This window comes from Panthera onca, chromosome A2 (genome assembly GCF_046562875.1).
Source record: "Panthera onca isolate mPanOnc1 chromosome A2, mPanOnc1 haplotype 2, whole genome shotgun sequence".
Lineage (NCBI taxonomy): Eukaryota > Metazoa > Chordata > Mammalia > Carnivora > Felidae > Panthera > Panthera onca.
Window position 1 is genome coordinate 129768716 of NC_138340.1, and position 16692 is coordinate 129785407.

Genomic DNA, 16692 nt, shown 5'->3' on the forward strand with positions numbered 1-16692 from the left:
TGGAAGCAGGAAGTCAGGAGCTGCTGCAGTAAACAAGCCATGGGATGATGAAGGCCTAGCTGATAGAGAACAAGATTCAAGAAAATTTGGGAGTAAAACCAGCAGGAGTTAGACCAGTTGAATGTAGGATATAAGACAGAAGGAGGGTCAAAGATCCTGAATTCCCCTGAATAAATGGGTAGTGCTACTGTAACTGAAATGAGTAGAAAAATACAGGAAGGAAAGCCAGTATTCAAGCAAGCTTAAGAGGTCAGTTTTAGACGTGGAGGGCAGGAGGTACCCGTCTCATGAAAGTAGGAACATCTCTCAGACAGTTTGAGGACTATGCATAATAGATATGGAGGAAGAATATTATTTGCAGGAGTAGTGATATACATTTGAGAGTAATGATTACATAAGCAGATTATATTATCTAAGAGAGCACAGGAAGAGCAGTAGGAAAAAGAAGAAGTTTAGAATAAATATTTAAGAGGCAGACAAGCCCACAAGGGCAGCAAGGAGAGTATGTAGGCAAGTACAAGCAGGACCGGGAGGCTTCAACGCACAAGAGCCAAATCAGGAGGGCAATGATGAGATTCAAAGGGGAGTTTTCGTGGCATGGGTGGAGTGGAAGCCAGACAAAAGTGAACTGGAAAAGTAAGTAGAAAGTGATGAATGCAACAGTGGCAAATGTTGACAGGTCTCTTAAGAAATTTAAATGAGGAAGATAGAGATGGAATGACAATAGTAGGGTTAAAGGTTAAAAGGAGGGTTGTCATTAATATTTTAGTATGAGTAAGAATTCAGCATCCCTCATCTCGTGTAAATAAGTCAACTGCACACTGGCATGGGGGAATAGGCTTCTAGACACAAATTCCTAAGAACACAGAAATGGATGAATTTGAAAAAAGAAGGGAGGGACGCAGAGATTAGTAATAAGTAAAAGCCTCATCCTTTAAAACTGCAAATGACAGATAATGATGAGTGTGCATAAAGAGACACTAATAAGTTAGGAGGGTGTGAAATAAAGGGAGTTCACACCTGAAGGCATGAGTTCAATGAAGTTAAAAGCAATGACAGTTTCCTAAGAATATTCAGATCAGAGAAGGGATGTTGGAATCATCAACAAGAGAAAGTCTAGAATCATCCCTGTAGACGATTGGATGAAGAGCAGACTTGGGATGAATACAAGAGGGGAAGGGCACTGCTGACGAGTCGGCTGGAACACGATACTCTACGTTTACATGGGTGTGCTGTGTGCACCACCACATGATTTCCTGCAGGAACACTACACCTCCTGGAGACAGCAGCCGAGAACCATCATGGCGTTGTTCAGGGGTTTCTATTGGTGGTGGAGGACCGGAGCAAGAGAATCAAGGTGACTGACTGGTTTACACAACCAACCTTGGTAGGTAGGAAAGGGAGAGAAAGAAAGATGACCAGGAGAGAACTGGCCTCAGAGGTCTTTGTGGTGACCTTGAGGTCTTTGTGGTGTCAAAAAGCAGACATAGGAGGAACATGGCTTTAAAATAGGCAGCTAGATAGAGAGTTATGGCAGAAAGCAGGGTAATTCAGTTCAAGATTTCCAACACAGAACAATTCTAATTACCAATAAGATCAACAGAGCGTCTCTAGGAATGGGTTTCTGAAATGAGGTAAAAGTGACATTTATTTTTAAGGAAACTCAGTAATTTGGGCTGGTTTTATACATAAAAGTTGAATCTCCCAAGATTTTAGCAGTACTTGGGTGGAATAGAATATTTTTCACCAGATATCAAGTGTGGATATCTACTGACAAGTAGATAAGTAGGAACAAAGTGGAAAGGCAAGGAGTGGTACAGGCCTTATAGAAAAGCATACTAATTAATGGCTTGAAATTGGGATTGGGAAGCCAGAGGACACACAAGCACACGATCCCCCCCAAACACGCACACATCTGCAGGTGCCTGCACCCACCCACCCAGCCCTGAGATATGGAAAGATGATGATGGCCCCCAAGCACAGAGAAGTCATAAAAACAATCAGGCCCTGAAAGGAGACTGGATTTCAGCTAAAGGAGGAAATAGAAGGGGAGGTTTGGGAACTAGCTGAAAGGGAGGCAAATGTGCTTACAAGTGGGTAATAGGAAACGTGAAAAGAATAGAGAGGGTTCACATAGATGAAGTATAGGGCAGCAACTATACCATGGTATGTGAGAGGATGCCAGAGGCCTTATTATCCGAGACAGAGAAAACCACGCAACATGAGAAGCATGGTGAAGAGGCCTGCCTCAAACGTCCACAAGTATCCACAAAGACCAAAAAGGCCAAGTCTCAGAGAGTGATTAGACTGAGAATCAGACAGATGGTGAGGGTTACAGGGCTTTGAACTCAGCTAAAGTTTACTCACCATGGTAAGGACAGCAGAGAGGACATGGTTCAGTGCCCACCCTGTCTGACTCACCATCCTTCAGGGCAGGACACAGGGTGGTCAGCAGCCCCAGACCCCTGGCACTGAGGCTACTGACGCCGGGAAGCACAGGCCTGACCGGCCACACAACACTGCTGTGCTGTGTGCTCAGTGGCTCCAGGGGAAGCTTGATATCCAGGTCTCACTTGATAACAACACTGCACTTAGCACAGTGCTTAGTGAGTGGTTCAGAGCTCAAGCCTGGGAGCCAGACAGATGTGGCTTCCAAGCCAGGCTAAGCCACTTACAAGCCATGTTTACCACAGGAGGTAAAGTAACCTGCTCCCTCTATCTGCAAATGGAGAAAACAGCGTCTTCTTAGAGGCTAACTATAAGAAACTCTAAGAAAGACGTGCTGCCCGTAAAGTGTTCATGTAGCTCAGTGCTCGGTATACAGCTCTCAATAAATGGTACCTAGTATTACCAGGTCCTTACTGCTCAATGTGTTGGACAATTTCCTTTTTGGGGGGAACTATCGTCTATGCTCTAATTTGGGGGAAGGGGAGTAGAGATGACAGAAGAGTATTTTATCCAGGACTAAGCATATGGCCCAGGTAGGCTAGTGGAAGGTCTTCCCCTACCTCCCCCCTCCCCCCCAAAAACAACTTTCAAATTTGAGCTAAGAGAAAGGGACAGTCTCTGGTGGCAAAATTGTGAGGTGAAGGACTTGAGAGCTGGCGGTGGCCAGGCTGCGGTACATGGAATGAAAGCTGGTCTGCAGTAAGAGAGAATAAAGCCAGCGCTCAGAAAAGCAGGCAGGGGAGAACAGAGACACAATCTCCCGGCAGCATCTGAGTCCATGGCTAATTTGTCTCTGAGGCCCAGCTTTCCCTCTACTCATGTTACAGCATGTGAGACATTACCCTTGCTACAGCCTCACCTTTTTAACTTGAGCCAGTTTAAATCCAAGCTAGTTTCAATAGGGTTTGTCTTCCTGGCAGCTGAAAGTAAGTATCCATAGTGTGGAATAGCTACTAATAAATTTAAAATAGTGTGACTGGCAGGGACCACAGCTGTTAATCTCTTCGCATGATTTCTTGAAGAATATTCTACACACACCCAGAGATCAATAAATGCCATTGACAGCCAAACCCTGAATTCTACCAGTAAAGTCTGCAAATTTATCCATATACATTTGACCTGATTTGAGCATTCCTTATACTACCCAAACTCTTCCAGCTCCCTGAATCAGAAACCAGCTGATGAATAGGCACTGAATCCAAAGACAGTGAGACCCAAATAACATATACAGAGTGGTAATAAACGAAGCAGGAGCTCTCAAAACGAAATGTGCATTGAGTGACAACGATGTGCCCAGAACTAGACTTGATCATCTAATCAACTTATTTTTAAAGTCAGTCTAAAGACCAAAGATTGGAGCAACCCCTCCTCTGTTACCAAACAGTCCGACAAGAATACAGTAGAGATTATAAAATGGAATTTAGACCTGAACATTCAGTGGTGGCTCCAGTGTAGGTAACAACTACAAGAATAATCCATCTAGTCTACCACTCTTGAGAGTTGTAGTAAGTGCCTTTCATTCTTGAAAGCACCTTCCCTAGACTAAAAGGAATGACTTGAACAATCACAAGAAGATTAGACAGAAAGCTTTAGCTCTGAGCCTCCTGCATTTCCCATCAATGAAGGAAGACAATCCGATGAGAACGCTAACAGTCACCTTTGTTCTCCTGCCTAGCAGAAGTCGAGAAACAGAAGTGACATAAAATATTCATGAAAATTCAAATGACCCTTTAACTTCTAGATGGTGCAATATAACTAGATGCCTAAATATTGTACTGACAAAAAATGTTTCTCTTGCAAAGAAACCACTGCTTTGATCTCTTGCTTAGATAATAAAGGGATCATTTTCATTAGCCCACCTCTACAAAAGAATCCATGTAAAATCAGGAAAATCCGAACTGACATTACATGCAAATATTGCACCAGGGGCAAACTGTTATCTTACGCCATCTTGGTTATTGGAGTTTTATTTTTGCCTAGAACTTGCATGTATCTTAGTAGTTATACGAACGCAACTGCATTTACTGTGTCCTAATTAAAGAAGATGAAAAGAGAAAGTGGCCAGCAAAGAAAGAAGCTAAGTCAAGAGACACACTCTATTCTCCCATAAATCATAGCTCTCTTATGAAAAATCTCATGTGTGACTGAAGTCACTGATCTGACAAAATCTCTCCCCTTGGGGGGCAGGTGTTTCATTACCTAAACAATTCTCCGATTTTAGTCAAATGTTTGGAACAAAACCAGCACAAAGAAGAGAACAGTCAATTACTCTTTCAGTCACTCAGTGAGGTTTCATTAATATGAAACCTTTTAATATGTAAAATGTGCTACTGAATATACAAAGTAAATAGGACATTACTTCTGCCTTCAAGTTGCTTACTCTCTAGGCACAAATAAAGTGTATGATATATAATATATGATAATGCATGTTGGAACAACATAAATAAAAAGTAAATTTAAGATGTGATAAAATAGGGAAAATACCCACTCTCACTGAGATGGGGAACTTCTTAAAGGATGAGATCTTTGAGCAGAAGCATTACAGAACTGGCACACTCACAGAAGAAACAAAGAGCTAAAAATGCAATGTGCAGAGTATATTCAGGAAATGATGAGGCATGTGACGTGCTGAGGAAGGGGATGACTGGAGTTAGGCATAGGGAGAAAGGTTGGCCAGTAATAGGGGGGACATATCAGAGTTGACATTGCAGAGTGGCTCCAAGCGTCAGCCTTGGAGTCAGAAACACTTTGGTTTGATTGTTGACTCCACCAATAAGCAGCTCCATGAGTTTTTGCACACCCAGCTCTCAGTTTTCTGATTTGCAAAATGAAACTAACAGCTAGTACTCTAACAGAGAGGAACGAATGAGACAATTCATGAAAACCTCCTAACAGACTACCTGGCACAAAATAAGCACACAGTTAATATCTACTATTATTGTTGCTGCTGTCTTAATTATTATGTTGTGGAAGAATTGAATATTAAGTTAAGCAGGTCAGATATTTTATTAATCAAGACAGCTCCAGTTGTAGAAATCAAGTTCTACCTCAAAAGAAATTCATATCTTATTTTTTAAGTAATAGCTATTATATGTGATTATAAAAATACCATGTATTTACTGTAGAACATTTGAGAAGTGTAAAAAAATAAAAACCACCTATTATCTTATCAAAGATAACTACTACCAGTGGTTTGGTATATTTCTTTTTTTGATGTGTTTCTTTTCAATTATTTCTGTGCAACTTACAAACTATCTGCCTATCTGGCTATTTCTCTGTCTACCTGCTATATTTTTTTTTAAAGGATTTTCACTGTTTTATTTCACTAACTGTTTACATGGCTAGAGAAGAAGAATAGTCAAAAGAAAAGAATAAAGAGATGCACAGAGAGAAGCCAAGATGAGAGACAGTTTGGACCTACAGAAAAAGGTAAGATGGAAAGAGGGTTAAAGGAGTCTGGGGAAGATAGACAGAGACAGTGATTTATCTCCTTGATTTCTGACATCTTTCTCATTCCTGATGGTGAATTTCCTTGAGTGATAAAATTACTTTTGTTCTTCAGGTGGAGTTCTATCCCTCAATAAAAATAAGACCTATATGCTGTGCTACAGCAAAATATGAATCTTAACTCCATCATTACCCTGAACATGGAGAGATGCCATCCTGGGAGAAGCAGAAAGGGGACTGGAGTCCTTGCAAGAGCAGCAAATTTATACTACTGGCTCACTTGTCTTACCTGCCCCCACCCCCATCAATATTTCTGTTTCTTTTTATGTTTGCTAAATTCTGATAGTTGAATCTGTATATTTCAGCATGTAAAGATCTCTTTCCTCTCCAGTTCGAACATTTGGTGGATCTCTGATTTTAAGTGTTCACAAAAAGCCATAATGAAGTTGCACAACCATGTGAATGTACTTTTGCCACAGAGCTGCAAGCTTAAAAACTGTTAAGCTTTTTTAAAAATTGTTTTAAATTGATTTTTTATAAATTTAATATTATATATTTTACCATAATAAGAAAGTCATAATAAAAAATAAGACCTATCGTTAAATGAGAATCTTATTTTTGTTTCCAATTCTACTTTCTAAAATCCTTTTGAAAAAAGAAAATGAGAACTCTCTGATCCAACTTGCTTTTGTTCAACATTTTAACAAACAGCCAATGCCACTCCCCTTACATCATGCTTCTAACTTAATTAAGAGCTAATCTGCAATCAGAATTAGACTACAAAGGACCATGTCACTGAAGATCTTTCCAGTACAATGTCAGCCCCTCCTCATCAGTGGCCCATGCAGAGTTATTTAGCTTGCTGAGCATATCAACTCACTTTCCAACTAGACACTGCATTTCTTCAGAGCTCTATTTCTCAAATAGGGCCAGCAAATTCTTTCATTAACATTGAACAACCATAACTATATAAAAGATCCACTGCCTAGTGCAAAAATTCATTCCTTTTTAAAAATAGTATTTTATTTTTAGCATCCCTTGTTGCTGACTATAATGAATTGGTTGGCTCAGTCATCAGTCAAGCATTCACTTATTTTACAAATGAATATTGAGTGCCTTGTGCAGTAAAAGAGTCTTGGCTCTATAGGCAGATAGAACTGAGTTCAAATTTTTGCCCATTATTTCATCGTTTTGGTACATTGGGCAAGAAATCTAACTTCTCTGAGCCAATGTTTCTGCACTGTCAAATGGCGATAAACATCTATTTTATGTTGTAGAGATTCAACAATTTTTATAACATACACAGTTAGTACTCAACAAACATTGTTTTTTTCCATGTTTGTACGTTCTATCGAGCTTAAAGATGAATAAAATATAGACCCCTCGCCCCCAGGAGACTCCATAAGCTAAAAAGGGACATGGGTCAAATTATAGAAACAATTGTAATACATTTTTAAAAGTGATAAATGTTGGGGGGGGGGTGGTAAAGATTGAGAGATCATATCTTGTTAGAGGGTCAGAAAAGATTTCACACAGGAAGTAGCACTTTAACTGAGCTCACTTATTTAGGACCAGGTAGGTAGAGGCAGGAACCTGGAGTGGAAGGTAGAAAGGACATTCCAAACAAGGCAGAAAACTGGAACAGAGGATGATTATAGTTATGATAATGATAAGAGTGACAATGGCAATGATGGCAATAATGACTGTGCCAAACATTCATTCAAGCTTACTATATCCCAAGTACTTTTCTAAGCTTTTACACATATAAACTACTCTAATCCTCATAACAGTCTGGGAGGAAACTGAGAGGCAGAGATGTTAAGTTCTTGTTCAGGGTCACAAAGCTAGGAAGTGACAAGGTAAGCATTCAAACTCAGGCAATCTGTTCGCAGAAACTGCACTCTGACCCACAACCCAGACCACTTCTAACAAAGGTGCAACGGTAAGCACTGCCCAGGATTGCACGAAATAGTGAGAAACCTTCCCAAATTAATAAGAACTTCAACCATTAAATCAATGAATAAATACTTATTGCACCCCTATCATTCATTTGGTGATGAAGACAGAACTCTTTCAACATAAGTTAAGGGGAGCAATTATTCATTTATGTTTTAAAATAATTTCAATACATTTTAATTAGAACAGAATACTCATTCAGGAAACCCTGCAGATATTTACAAGGTAGCTGACGTGCACACCCATATAATACAGCATATTTGGAATGTGCAACTTCTCTGAAGTTTTAGTGGGTTCGACGTAAAATCTCCAGAAAGGGGAAGAAAAGGAAAAAATGGAGAGGAAAAAAAGAAGTGGAGATCTACCAGTTATGCAGTAGATGAGAGGGTGATACGGTAGGGAAAAAAAAAAAAAAAAAAAAAAAACCTTAGAAGATGGAAGGATCTATTCTTGCTCTCCCTGACTAGCTGTGTGCACTTAGACAAGTTTCTTGACCTTTTAGGATTCAGGGCATTAGTGTCCTAAGGTTCTATGGTTCTTATCCAATGACTATTCACAATTGTACTAATTCAAAATCACGGAAATCCTATTCAATCACAATTTAATGTGTTTACCTGGCACTTCATTATATGGTTGTGATAGCTAAATAAGTTTTTAACGTGTCTTTTTGAAGACCTACCTTTCGTATTTCCAGTAAATGGCTGATAATGGACAATCACCTGACCACATACTGATTCTACTAAGCTGCTGATGCTTTTGTAGGAAGAAGGAAACCACGGCCGAAGTACAAACTCTTCATCCTTTACACCCAAAGCCAGAGTTATTTTTCTCTTTCACATTACAATTTCACTTCTAATGTGCCATGCTATGAAATTTATAAAAATGAGTTTGGAACCTTTTGAATTTATCATGTGCCTACAGCAAAAGGACAACTCTGCAAGAAAAGCAATCTTATACCCATATGCCAGAGAAAAGGTGAACAGTGAGTGAAAACAATCTCTTATGATATAGCATAAGCTAGAGTTTCAGAGTATTCAATTTTCACTAAATTAAAAATTAGATTTTTCTTTCATTTCTTAAAGAGACTGAAATTTAAAATATTAACTATGATTGCTAGTTTCATTTATAAACCAAGAAAGTGGTTTAATCATGTATCTGATTATCACCACTTACTTTCATTATGGAAGTGCATTATAATTGGTTTGATTACTGGATTTGTCAATTATACAGTCAATGCCAATCAACCAGAATGAAGTGCGTAAGGAGCCAACAGCATAAAACTAAAATTCCTTTTTCAAATAATTATCTCAATTTTATTATAATTCTTCCAATATGTGGAAATATAATCCTGCAGATGTTGAAATGATATGGAATACACAAGGAATTAAAGCTAGGAAGAGTAAAACTGAGGGTGGAATAATGAGGGTGATTATTACTATTATTACAAATACATTAAATTCTATGTAGACACCCTCCATCTCAACATCGCCAACTTGACATAATCCCTACCATTCACAGAGCAACATTATAAACACTACAGTGCCTAGTAAAGAATAAAGCCATACGATAAACTTTCTGAAATCAGTGTTAGTAGGTTAACCAAGAAACTACTTTTGTGTTGAACTCATTTTTATTCAAAAGATTTGAAGCCATTTGAATTAATTTGTGGAGAATACAAAAATAAAGCATTTGAAAACTTAAAAAAATCTTACAAAGTGAAAGTATTCTGTGGTTAGAAACAAAGTTATTGTTATTATAAATTTCCTAGTATTATGATTATAAGAACCAAAAACTACTGGTCTATGTCATTTCAATAAACACTTAAGGAGCAATTAGATAGGAAGTTTCTCCTCCCCCTCCAAACTAAATCTAGTAACATGAAAATGTCATTTTATTTTACTCCACTAGAGGGTAGTCTCTCAAAACAAGGGCTTGCAGCCATGAATCTAGCCTGTTTTTGACCTGTTGATAAAGTAATCCTCATGTTCCATTCTTCTCAACAAGATGTTCCTCTAGTATACTAATTAAGGCTGTAAAACATGCACTTTTAAAATTGCTATCTATTTATTCATAGGTGTTCATTCAGAAATATACACTGCTATACTTTTCTGTTTCTTTTCTAAATTTCTGATAATTCAATAAGTGTTTTACATATGTGGTATATATATCATATTTTCCTGGTAAATATACATTCAGAATTAGTAAGTCTAAGAATGAAGGAAAATCATTGTCTTGAGGATTTAATTTATTATACTTGAAACACCCCCCCCCCAAGAGTAGTAAAACATACCTCCTTAAATACACATACACAGAAATACCCACACAAAACCTTGACACATGTACACATTTATATGGAGCTGTCAGACTAATTGTATCAGATATAAAGAAATGAATGTAATTGGAAATGCTTACTTTTTAAAAAAAATACCCCTTCATATGCCAATGTTGTGAATTATAGAGAAGCAAATACATGCTTTATTTTTAAAATGTGGTCAAACCAGATAAGAAATGTCATTGCTTTAAAAAAAAAAAAAAGTATTATTGAACAGTAAGCACATGCACTAAATTAAGGAGAACCTACAGAAAACCAAATGCCACTCAAAACAGTTTCAAGCTACTCTTCTTAAATAATACAGTCCCTGGTGAACTTTACAGAGAGGATTTGTGTCTCTCCAGGTGTTTTTAATATTTGGGAAATCCTTATTTGTAGCATGCCCTGCTATTTTCAGAGAGAAAACACAGTTTCTCTAGACGAATGATCACCTAAAAACGGGAAAGCGTGTCAAAAATTTCTTCCTCTTAAAAACAAGAGGAAGAAAGAAAGGATGGAGGAAGGATGGGAGGAAGGAAGGAGGAGGAAAAGAGGAAGGAAGGAAGCAAGCAAGGAAGGAAGGTAGCAGGAGAGGCGGGAGGGAAGGAAGGAAAGAAGCAAGGAAGGAAAGGGGAAAGGGAGAAAGGGAGGAAGGTACGAAGGAAGGAAGGATGAAAGGAAGGCAGGAAGGCAGGAAGGAAGGAAACGATACCTAGGAAAATATGCAAGCCTGTTTCATTTATTTGTATCCTAAGCAGCAGTGTCATAGAACAGACAGGTTGTTTCAGCCAACCAGACGGGAGCAGCTGCGAATGCTACATCTTGGCAGTCTGAAGCGATTGGCTCCTCTCTGGGGAGTGGAGGGTGTTCAGTTATTAATGACCGCTGAGCAGGCAGCACCATGTCAGTGTGACAACTGATCGGGTGAACGATGCACCACTAACCACCATGGAAACAAGGAGAAATAAAGCCAGCTCCCAGGATCTCTCTTCACTGGATTGAGAACGTCAGCCTGCCTGCCGACCGAGAGGAAGAGTTCCGGAGAAAAGAAGGAACCCTAGCTGCAGCCTCCTGCCTCCCTTTATATTTTAGAATACAGAGATAAGATCGCTTGCATGTGTGCCCACCTATAGTACATGTTTGTGTATACTTTATTACACACACACATGCACCTATTTACACTCGGGCAAGAACACAACCATGTGATTATCGCAACTAAAGAACTGAGGAACCCAGCACACAGGGACACGAAAGGTGGTGTGTCACAGAAACTGCTTTTGCAAGGTAAGTTTAAAATATCCATTTCTATTTAAATATGCTCTATTTCTTGTATAGTGGATGCTTGTTTTAGTCAAACCTAAATTCTCCGTTGATGTTTTCTTCTTATCTGAATCCTAAAGCATTCTTCTTCCCATTTTACTTTTGAGGAGAAATTCAAATGCAAAAGCCCTCTGGCTTTGGGTATGCTTAGCTGTGTTTGTGGGATTCTCCAACATGCATTTTACTAGCTTGAACGCCCATCAGAGGATGTGAGTGGGAGAGAAAAAGCAGTGCTGGGGAGAGGAGAGAGGAGGGTGAGAGGGGAGAAAGGGACAGTGGGAGTGGAGAGGAGAGGAAAGGAGAAGGGGGGAATTTTCTTTTTTCTTCACATTACTTGTAATAAAAATCAGATCACACATCATTCTGTATTTTGAAAGCAACCCCCGCCCCCCCCCCCAAGTAGGGCATTTTTCTCCCTTTCAGTGGATGGAGATTAAGGCAAATGCTGCTGTATGTCAAGAGCTAAAACCATTAAGCAGAGTGGCAGAATGAGCATATCACAAACAGTTATTGAATTTCTGCCAGGCTACATCTTACGGATTGGGGTAAATGACTTCCCTTTAATAACATCCTCCCGCTGGTCTGAAGGGACAGTGCAAATGTCTGATTGCTAATGCAGCTGCAAGTGACACACACGAGGTAAAAGGATCCCATGAACCAGAAGAGTTCTAATCTTCTTTGGTAATTAACAGAATCACAGCAGGGTGGCTTTAAAGTGCATTTCCTATTTAAGATTTTTGTTCAAACCGACCACTATATTCCCTTTGCTGTTATTGAGCTATGTGGCTTAATTTGCCTCTAATTTATTTATTTTTAACAATATGTCCTTGTTTCCATGCCTCTAATTTTAGTGAGAACAGGCTATGAATATGAGTAGAAGCTTCCTAATTCAGTGAAAAGGAGATAATGTGAAACATAAAAAGAGAAGAAGTAAGGATTCAAAATATCTACCTAGGGAATAGTGTGCCCTGGTACTATAAATATTACTCATATCCTACATTTCTCTTTAGTTTCAGAAGCAATGCCTTTGAGACAGAATTACTCTCAGTAAACTATGAGCATCCATGTACTGATGATTCATGGAATACAGTGTGGGTTAATTTATACTTTCAGTCTTGTAAAAGGAAGCCAGCTACTTCGAACATGCTTACAAACAGACAACGTCAATTGAGGATGTTCGTGGAAACATGTACTACCTCCTTTAACGGGTCCTGTAAAGACATGAAAACAAATCTAGAATTTGCATTTCATCTTCTGGAGCTCTCTCCTCCCTTCCTTTAGTTTAACCAACCAAATAGTTAATGGAATCTGATTCTTTCCAACTGCATGGTATTTTTTTCCCCTACAACTGTGATTTCAGAGTTATTATTGGTTTCCTAGTTTATAATATGAGGCAAAACCAAAAGATAATAACCAGCCACTTAGATCCTGCCACTTTCCCCTAAATGTGTCGAAATATGAGTCACTTTGCAATTCGTAAGAAGTCAGTTAATTCCAGCGACCTTTGTAAATGATGACCATAAAGCAGCTCTGACAATATGCCACTGGCTTCGATTTTCCGTCTGTAAAATGAACAAGTTTAAGAAGAGGTTTCCTGCTCAGAGTGAAAAATGAAAGGTGCTGAAGCATTAGCTCCAATATTGGCAGGCTTGCTCACTCTGCCTCAAATGCCACATGCAATCTATAGAAAAAACAAAATGATTTATTACGAAGAGGAGAAGGTGTTTTATTTGCTTTTCTGCTATTCATTAGAAGTGCTGTTTTGCCACAGAACAGATCTGATATTTTAAGATACCTCCTAAGTTCCTAACCAGGAGGGAAAGCTGGAAGTAGATGCTCAGCCTCCTCATTGCAAACTCCTGTATAATGTAGCATTGCAGTATTGATTTCAGTTTTTCTTAGACCTATTCCAGGGAAACTTTCCATACCAAACACACACATACTTAAATCCTTACAGAGCCTATTTTTAAATGGCAATCAATGACACCTAAGAACAGCGGATTCACTTGTTAACCTTGGTAAAGCTCACATATATATTTTGTGGATTACACAGATCAACATTGTGCCCACTTGAGTCTGAGAAATACCATCATTCCAGGTGCTTGGTGTTGTCACTCTGTGTATGCCAGTGAGTTTGGCGATCTGATGAGCATCTACCAATGCCAGAGGATGGACACAGGGGCATGCCTGGAAAACTTAACCGTAGTCTCCCCAGTCATGTAGCTATACCAGAAATAGGTTTCTGGAAAGACTAGCTTCAAAGGACTATTTTTTCAGAGTGTCACTTGTCACAGGCAACACACTGAGTTTGAATGCTGATGAGAAGGTGGAATTTCTGTCTTTCGTTGTTGTTGTTGCTGTTAATGGCTTAATAAACAGTGTTATCTGCTTCCTAGGCCAGAAATTTAGGGACCTATGAAAAAGGTGGTCAACTTAGGATCGTTAATTTTATTTTATTATTTCTTTGTTCTTTTTTACAACTACTGCTTCCCCCCCCTTTTTTCTCTTATGCCACAAAATAGGCTTGATGTTTTACCTTTTTTCCCCCACTCTGATTTTTTTTCTAGTGCAAAATTCTGGTGTGATGTGGCATGGTGATATTTATTGCAAACTAATTGAGTTGATCAGAAAGGTTTGTAACCTGAGTTAAAAAAAATAAAACACTTACATAAGTTAAATGTTATTGCTTAGTACTTAGCAGGCAATGAAGATGGTCATAGATGAGGTATCTGTTGGAGATATTGAAGGAGATCATTAAAAGGAAGCTACTAGCATACTAAAAAATGAGTCCGTCCTTCTAGCCTCAGTAAGGATGCCCCCAAAAGAATTTAAAATAACGTAGCTCTAGCCTGTGTGAAGAAACAATGGACACATTTGCAGCCCACTAGGCTGTTTCAGGTAGACCTGATTCTAAGGATTCAATCACTTATGTATCACTCATTAGTCCCATGAAACTAAATAAAGCAGGTAAACACCGGGCACTACATCAGTACGTCCTATCTGTACTGTCAAGGATAAAGCTCTCTGATACTGGCTATGCAGTGAGTACTTAGGAAAGCTTCACTGTGTTGCCACTGAACACAGGTCCCGCCCAGAGCTCAGTGAATTCCTTCTGCCTGTCTTCTGATAAAGTGATGCCTGGTTCGACACCTAGGAAGTAGAACATGGTAACAGTTATTCCTCTGACCACGATGTAAAAGGAAATCAAAAAGTAGGTGGTGTCAGAGGATAGAAAAAGTAATGGAGAAATAAAAATGTTTTCTTTAATGTGACAGGAGGGGTGGAAGAAGATCTCAGTAGATGCTATTTAGAGGTCATTAAATACAGGGTTGGGGGTGGGGAGACAAAATGCTCATCTCAAATCTATATGAAGAAGTACAGTACCCAACCAGCCATCTACTATATTTGCATAACTGTTAAGTTTGTATAAAACTGCTTACTATTATTATGTTCATTTATCTTTAGGTCATGATAAGGGAGGGCTTTTTTTTAAGGTGTCATTAGTAAAAGCTCCTTACACAACTTCAGCATGAGAGAATAAAAAAGGGAAACATAATTTCATACAATAAAAGAATTTTAGGATTGAAAACGACCCTTAGAAGATGGTATAATATGCTTATTTCACAGATTAGGAAACTGAGGCACAAAGGGTTTAACATCTTTAGACCAAACCACACAAGACCAAATCTTTATTAAGGCCTAGAGTAGATCCCTTTAGTGTGCTCCCTCCAGTACTCCATTAAAAGTCTGCCTACTCAGTCTTTCAATTATTTTTTAAAAAGAAAAAAAAAATTAAGGAAATGTTCATACAGATAATCAAGTACCTTAAAAGCAAAAGTAAGCATCCAAAAATAGAAGCAATAACAATTTGTAAGTATATAACACCCAAGTATTTCAAACTGATAATCTTTGGATATACTCTTCTATGTTTTGTAAAGAGTCATAAATATTAGAACTTTGCCCTGTTTGGGTTTTTTTTTTTAATTTTTTTTAATGTTTACTTATTTTTTGAGACAATGCAAGAGACAGAGTGCAAGCAGCGGACGGGCAGACAGAGGGAGACACGGAATCCGAAGGGGGCTTCAGGCTCCGAGCTGTCAGCCCAGAACCCGACGCAGGGCTCAAACTCACGAACCGTGAGATCATGACCTGAGCTGAAGTTGTACATTTAACCAACTGAGCCACTCAGGCGCCCCATGATCTTTGCCCAGTTTTTAAAACATCTTAATAATATTATTGCTATCCTTCAGCTTTACAGATTCAACTACTGGTCATCCATTAAAAGTTTTTTCCAGAAATTTGGACGAGAATCTTTGTTTCCTTTTTTATTGGGTTTCACTGTAACATTTTAAGGCACTTACATGTGCCTTCATTAAATAGAGTCCCTTCTCAGGGTCCATGCTTGGCTTATCCACTTTGCTGAAAACAGTGAGGACATTCTCCGGATGGTAATCCCTACTTCCCTCTCTTCATCTCCTCATCCTGTCTTACCTTTTCATTTCCAAAGTTTGAGTGAGACTCTTTGTAGGCAATGACACCTGCCCTTCGTTCTACAGCCCTATTTTTTTCTTCCTAGCAAATTTTTCTTGCTTTCTAAAGGTGCTCTCCAAATTTTGCTTAGGATAATAGTAATGAATTGACCCAAAAACTTTGGAGAAGTAAAAAAGGACATAAAAAATAATAATTGTATTTGTGTAGTGCTATACTGTTTACAAAGCACTTTTTCAACAATGACATTTGTTTCTCACAACAACTTAGTAATAAGGAAGGTATGATGTTGATCATCTCCCTTTTAAGATAGACAATGAGGTTCCGTGAGGCTAGAAATTTGCCACAGTCAGGGAGCTAACATGTGGAGGAGTTAGGGTCTTCTAACTACAAAGATGGATGCAAGACTGATAATAGTACCTGGCACTTTGTGAGTCCGTTAGAAAATACACACTCCTGTTTTCCGGAACTCCCATTATACACTTACCTTTCCAAGTTGTATGTCCTCCAAACCATACCATACTCAATATGGACAGATTTTTGCAGATAAACTTCTGTACTTCTTAATTTAAATCAGAGCTAATTATGTAACCAACTTAAACATGAAAAACACAACCAATATCTATTCTTAGGGAAAAAGACTGCACGCTGTTCTACCTCCTCATCCATACTTTGTCTGACAGCATTAATACTTTGATAAACAGTTTGTAAAGGTCTCAAAA

General features: G+C 38.7%; 2 protein-coding genes across 8 annotated transcripts in view; one reads left to right on the plus strand and one right to left on the minus strand.

Annotated features, from left to right (window-relative positions):
- Positions 1-16692, minus strand: part of IMMP2L (inner mitochondrial membrane peptidase subunit 2) — an 886893-nt gene that overhangs the window by 408040 nt on the left and 462161 nt on the right. The window lies entirely within an intron of this gene.
- The window catches only part of LRRN3 (leucine rich repeat neuronal 3), a 37655-nt gene continuing 31676 nt past the window's right edge, over positions 10714-16692 (plus strand). Inside the window, exon 1 of the mRNA XM_060632888.3 lies at positions 10714-11446. The gene's annotated coding sequence lies outside the window, so the exon portion shown is untranslated. The remainder of the gene's footprint in view (positions 11447-16692) is intronic.